The sequence below is a fragment of the Anguilla anguilla genome, chromosome 3 (genome assembly GCF_013347855.1).
Source record: "Anguilla anguilla isolate fAngAng1 chromosome 3, fAngAng1.pri, whole genome shotgun sequence".
In the NCBI taxonomy this organism is placed as follows: Eukaryota; Metazoa; Chordata; class Actinopteri; order Anguilliformes; family Anguillidae; genus Anguilla; species Anguilla anguilla.
This window is the reverse complement of record NC_049203.1, coordinates 49,875,285-49,882,567: the sequence shown is the minus strand read 5'-3', so window position 1 is coordinate 49,882,567 and position 7,283 is coordinate 49,875,285.

Sequence of the window (7,283 nt, the reverse complement as noted above, 5' to 3'; positions counted from 1 at the left end):
AAAGGTACATCACTCTGTTAACTACATTAGCTTTCAGCAAAGCCCACAGTTAAGGCAATCTAACAAGCACTTCAAGGTCATTTAAATTAAAGAATGCATGCATTGCATTCACTTTATATTTTCTGCTTGTCAGTTCAGAGAACGAAGAGTATATGTATCCATCATTTTAAATAATGTTGATGAAATGTGTGCAATTATGTGATGCGAACAAAAATACATTTATTTTTGCCTAAACAGCCTAATTTAGAAGAACTGGAGAGCTAATGGTATTGAGTATTTGGTTAATTAATTGTTGTGTTATTTATCAATGAAAATTAATTGAAACAGGACATGGTCAACGTTTATACATTTATATTTTTCAGTTTATTTATATTTATGAGTTTAATAGGGAATTTTCTGGCCCATCTATTTTCAGAATAAGAACGGCATTGATATATACTTATGAATTACATTCTGAATACAAAACACACAGACATACACACACACACACACACAAACCATTGTGAGTAGTCCTTAAGCCTGACTTATACTTTGTCGCACAACCCTTTTGACAAGTAATTTCATCGGGTGCCACCATGTTTTCACAGATGAAACATCAGCAATTAGGCATCTCATTACCTTAGACAACAGAAATCTCCCCACAGTTTTTTTTTTTCTCCCCCAAAGTATAAATGCAAAATGTTGTGCGACACTTTCATTTTTGAAGCACGACACTTGTCGAAATGGTCATGTGACAGATATAAATCAGGCTTTGGCGAAAGGTGTCATTTAAACAAATTAAAATGAATTTGCTGAATATTCTGTACTAGATGGCAGTTTATTTCAGTTTATTTTGTGCTTTTGTCATTTTTCTTCGCATCGCTCGGCCAGTAAATCTACCTGGGGCTAGATTTACTGTAAATTCAGTTCCTCGTAACACCAGGTGATTTGCAAAGCTACATGGAAGCTTACACACGTGTTCACAAATTATCCTGGATCAAGCCATCATTCTTTTATATTGACCAGCTCTGTCATCCCTGGAGGTATGGCTGTTAGGGGACACTGGCTATCCATTAAAAGCTTGGCTGATGACAAGGTATATCATGTCTAAAACGGTGTGTGAATTATCATTCCATCATTCCAACTCATGAAAACATGCACCTCGGGACCTGAATCAATTGATATTAAAAAGTTGAATTCTGCTCTGTACCACAAAATTCTTAAGGAGAATGTCTGGTCATCTGTGAGCTGAAGCTGAAGCATAATTTGGTTATGCAGAAAGACCATTATCCAAAACACAAAAGCAAGTTCACATCTGAATGGCTGAAAAGAAACAAAATTAAAGTTTTGGAGTGGCCTAATCAAAGTCCTGACCTGATTCCAACAGAGATGCTGTGGCAGGACCCGAAAGGAGCAGCTGACCAATTTGTCTCAATTAAAGCAGTTCTGCAAAGAAGAGTGGGATAAAATTTCTCCACAGTGATGTGAAAGACTTATACCAAATTATAGGGAGCGTTTGGTTACAGTTATTGCTGCTAAAGGTGGTTCGACCAGTTGTTATTACTATGGGGCAATTACTTTTTCACGAGTGATATTGGTGTTTGATGCCTTTTTTCATTAAATAAATGCAATAATACATTTTAAAAATGTATTTTGTGTTTACTCAGGTTCCCTTTGTCTCATATTACATATTGTCTAAAGGTCTGAAACTATTCAGTGTGACAAATATGCAATAACGGAGGAAATCAGGAAGGGTGCAAATACTTTCTCACAGTACTGTATGTGCTCTATTAGAGTTGGAGTAACAATGGACACTGGATATTTGAAATGACCTTATAAAATAAAATAAAAATTGAAGATATCTTGTTTCAAATATTTGAATGCTTTGAAATAAATCAAATCATCTGCGAAATTTCAAAATTAACAAAGTTAAATGATTTTATTTGTACATTGTCTCTATAAATAAATTAACTAAATGCATTTGAAGTGCGTGAAATGTTTGAAATTATTATTATCCAGGTTTGCAGTGATGTCTTTCAGTTTTCAATGATAAGTGCATTCATTTGTCTAAAGCAAGAATAAAAATAAAAACCAGACAAGCAAAGGTAAAGGGAAAGGGAAAATGGTCTGGCATGAAACTACTGTACGGTATTGACAGCCATCTTGCAATTACCAAAGAATCCATGGCAACCATAATCACGCTGAATCTCTCACATTGTTTGGGTAGCAACAGAATTGCTGAACATAATTTGTAACTTGCCCCTGTCCCTCACCAGTCCAGCTCAGACGGGGATCATGTACAGCCACATTTTGTAAGGATGTGACAGGCTTGATTTTCTGACAAGAATCTTTTGTAAAGAAATGTGAATTCAGAAAAACAGTGTTTTAGAGTTGAAATAGATTATTCTGAGTTGAAATTGAGATTCTTTGGTGGAAATTAGCCAATAAAATCATTTATCACAATTTTTTTGTTTTTTTTGCCAGTGAGTTATGTGCCACTACAGCATTCCTTTTACAATACAAAAGTCAACTATAAATTTAAGTAAATACCCACCAGACCAAGTATGCTGCCACTGTTGCCATAGTGTACACTGCCACCAGCTCTGTACTAACACATAAGTGGCATTCTCGGGTTGAAGATGTATGGAAACAACAAAGACCTACAAATAGTCATGTGACCCAACTCTGTAATGACACCCTGCTCTGGAGGAAAACATTTCCCAGGAGGAAATGCACAGTAATTCCCATAAATACATTCAATTGCCCTCTTTTTCTCTTTCCCCTCCATGAATTCAGCCAGCACCGATATTAGACACACTAATCACACTGACAAGGACAACATTTCCTTGGTATTGGTTTTGGGCAGGAGTTGTTTTTCTTTTTCAATATGTGAAGCATACCGGAGTGGATCAGTGTTAACAATATGTTAGTCATTTCCAACGGAAAACGCTACATTCAGATCGTAAAAAAAGGAATGTGTGCTTTTTGCATGTCTTTCGGAATGACTTAATCTTCTTTCTCACTTGTCCCTCAGAGTCATCGGCTCAGCCCATTTTTTTTAGGATGTACACCTCATTACTGTGATTAGTGGAGGGGAAGATGCGATGAGGAGAATCTCAGATCTAATTAATTATCTCTATCAGTCTTGCACTTCCTCAAGGCCTGCAGTACACTGAGCTGTAATTCATTTCAGCCTGGTAGCTTAAATTAACAAGCAAATTATGGAGTAGTACATGCAGGAAACAAATTCTGAACAACAGGTCTGTGACTACTGAAATAGAAAAGAGAAATCATTCTTTACATATGAAATGTAATAAGTTGTTTGCTTTATTGATTCATATATGAGTAGCACTGTATTACAGGAAATATCTACTGTATGTTTTAGTATAAATGTCTATCAATGAGGTCATGCCCTCATTTATGGACTACATGTTGTAGTCTGTATTCACGGTCACTTGTCTCCCCACTACTGTCTCTGTGTCTGTGTTCCCTGAGCTGCTTCACTCCCCTGTACTTGTGTGAATTCACTATTCGGGTGGTTCCGGGTTTTCGTGGTTTCCCCCCTTCTTTCCAGTCTCGCTTTACTTTCTTCCTGCTGATTTCTAGTTTTACTAATTTCTACTAATCCCTACTAACTTATAGATTGTAAAGTACTAACCTCACTAATATACTAACATGTGAATATTACTAATGGACTAACACACACTAGTTTTGGGTTTTTGATAGTTTAGATCACTATACTAATACATTAACCAGTCTCCCCTTTTCCATGCTGCGCTGTAGCTCCGCCCCTTTTCTTTCTAGCCTGCTCTACGCTGAGTTCTGCAATTGCCTGCACCTGTCTCTTGCTCTAACTGCACCTCTCTCTCTCTGCACGTGTTTACCTGCTTCACCCAGGCCGTCTATTATCATTGTTGTCTATGTGATTCCAGTCCGCGTTTTGTCAGCCCCCTGTCATTTAATTAGTTTTCCTAATGTTCTTCACCTGGATGTTGTTTGTTACTCCTCCCTCACTCACTTAACCCCTCCTTGATTGTTATCTTCCCCAGTGTATAAATGTCAGTCTTTTCCACCTGTTCACGGTCAGAACGTTGATCATATTCATTGTGCCGATTATTTGTAAGCCTTTGTTTATTGAGATTCCTGCGACACCCCTTTGCCCGACTTCGAGTTTGCCTGCCCCTTTTGGTTTTGTTTGCTCTGGTTCGACCTTCGCTTTTCTTTGACTTCTCTTTTGCCTGCCCCTTTGTACCTTCGCTATTTCTGATCTCCTGGTTTTTGACTTTTTGCCTGTCTTTTTACTATTCTTTTGGAAACTCGATTCGGTACCGCACTCTCTCTGATCACCTGGCTTCGAACTTCGGACTGATTAAAGACGACGTTTTCTTGGATTTCCCTGGTCTGCGTGTGGGTCCTTACTCTGAACGTAACACTACAGATACATCAGTATTGTTCTGTTTGCTACATCTCTACATAAACGAAAATGATATTGGCTGCATGTGCTATTTTATATGTGTTAAACATGTGTTTATACGTACCGTATTATTTTAAATCCCTTGAAAGCAGAATATAGGTTTCTTCTCTCAGGCAGAGCAGTGTAGACTGCAGTATTGTCAATGAGCAGCTTCTTACACACTGAGCGAACTCTCACCCTTTGCGATCAGGACAGTTTAGCATCATCCTGTGTGGGCTCCGTGGAGACACCGCTGGGGCAGTCTCGCCATCGCCATCCTCTGCAAAGTCTCCTCTAATCAGCGCATGTCTTTTCCCAGAAGAATGGCCCAGTCTGACGTCTGTCCTTGGCAGCGTGCGTGTGGATAGAGAGCCCTTTTTCTCCCCGCCCCCACACGGCACTCCTAGGAAATCCCTGTGGGTTTAGTTTGCTCTGACGCAGGGCGCTCCTGGACTGAGGTGCTGTAGTCATGGCCACGCACCTGGTCCTGAAAGACCCAGTCCACTGGAATAGATGAAATGCGTATTAGCCTCCTCATAAGCACTGCATCGCAATACATTAAAGGCATTTAGCAGACGCTTTTATTCAGGGTGACTTACACTTTTTTTTTTACATTGACATTGTATCCATTATATATATATATATATATATACAGAAGCAATGCAAAGGGTACAATGGTACCAGGAATCGAACCAATGACTTTTCGGTTACAAGCCCAGTTGCTTACCCACTATGCTACACTGCCACCCATTAGCAGCAGCTATGTGTCAATGAACATAATACCTTGTGTTTTTGCTGTGATGTCACTGGTGAGCTGTACACCTGCAGTACATGCACAGTTTTCGATGTGCTGGGTTAGATGCATTGACATAAAATCTGGAGTCAGCTAATAGGACAGTATTTCTTCTCTCAGTCCTGCCAGTCTGTGGATATGGGTGCGCTGGCAAAGCAGGCTGTGCTTGTGTCACAGGAGTCAGGTTATTTTTCTTTCTTTCTGGTAACCCAGGTAACATGGGTCCCATGCTTCTTACTCAAATCCAACTCTGGCCCTCGGTGCAATAATACTGCTGGTTTTCATTCTTACCTTTGACTCAGAGACTGATGAGAGCTGAGACAATGGGGAAATAAAGTCTCTGACTAAAAAGTGACATTAATCAATCAATTAACGATGTGATTTTAAAGAAAACCAGCAGTACTGACGGCCTTGAGGGTCAGATATGAGTATCCCTACTCTAATCCGTCCAGATTGTTACTGTATCATTTGCAATTTGTCAGTGCCATTCAACAGCACCTATGCAGGTGTTTGAGTTTGTCTTGATACTTTCTGTGGTTTTCACCACAGACAAATTATATGTTTTGTTAGGCAGTTGCCTCAGGGAGCTATAACAGGGCAACAAAGATGGTGCATTTTATTTCGGTGAGAATGATTGGATATGATTACCTGACGCCAATTTCCATGCGTAGTGCTGAGAGACAAAGAAGTGCAGATCCCTGTTCTGTCAGGTTTTTACACTCGAGTCATTTTTTCCTGCGATAATATTTCAGATTTGAAGGAAGCAGACAGAGAACAAAAAAAGTCAGCAATTGTACTTTGAAAAGTATGCTATGAATCCTTTTTACGACAATTATGTAACTGTTTTTTTATGGATACATACCATGTATGAATTTTCCCGTGAAAATCCCACATCAGTTTATGTTTGTGTTCCTAGACACAACAGTCATACCCTATAAATCTACGAAATAGTCTCAGCAATGAGAAACCACTTTGCAAAAGCTTTCGTTGTGATGATGAATTTATATCGACTACAAAAAGTACTGTACAACTGTTTACATTAGAGTGCCTGCTTTTAATCTTAAATGCAGCATCTTTCAAATCTATTAGAACGTATGATGCTGCAGAAGTTCAGATAAACAGTCTGTGCAGGGGTGGATTCAGATTTAGCATCCTTACGTTCTAGCCAAAGACAACTCATATCATCATGTGTGCGTAATGGCTCAGTTTATAAAAGGCTCTTTAGACAGTGTGTATTGCACTGTAATAGCATCCGCGACATTTACAACACGTACCCATTAATAATTTCCTCTGCTCTTTTTGCTTTTAAAAGCATGTATTGTTCTCGCTGTCAAATGAGTCATTTGTCCAAATAATTTTAACAAATGTACAGTTTCAAGGTACTCTCTCATCCAGAGCTCTGAAAGAGATCATTTCTATTATGGTGCCACTGTAGGGGCTGGTGCTGTTTGCCACTTTAAAACACTTTAAACTTGACTTAACAGCTTCATGTGGGGTATTCTGACAGATGAATGTGTCTTCAGGGCTGTGTCCTCTTACTACTAGGATGCCGTAAAAGAAACCTTTCCTATTACACTCAATTACCACAATTGACCTGAACCTGGAATTTTGACTGTTATTTTCACTGAAATGTTTTTTTTCTCTCAAGTCAACTTGAAAATCAAAGTGCTGCCCACTGTATTACCTGCGAGAGACATAAACCCAGACTGCACGGAAAGTCCGACTGTGTACACATAGCTCAAGAGCTTATGCTTATTCGAGATGCGGCAGGAGAAGTGCTGGCTCTGTAGAGTTGTTTAAATGTAAATAGTTCTTTTTCAGTTTAATTTCAGACACTAGGAATTCAGTCCTATGCCTGGCGTGCTTTAAATGATTGCCATTCAGTTTTACGGACTCACATATTTACTTGCTGCTTGTTTCAAATGCATGCAAAATATCAAGGAGAAATTAACATACAAGGGAAACAGAATATTGATGAACACAATAACAGCTTGCAAAACAAATTGGATAGTGAATTTTATTAGATAACAGCAGTGACGGGTCTATTCAGAGAAGGAA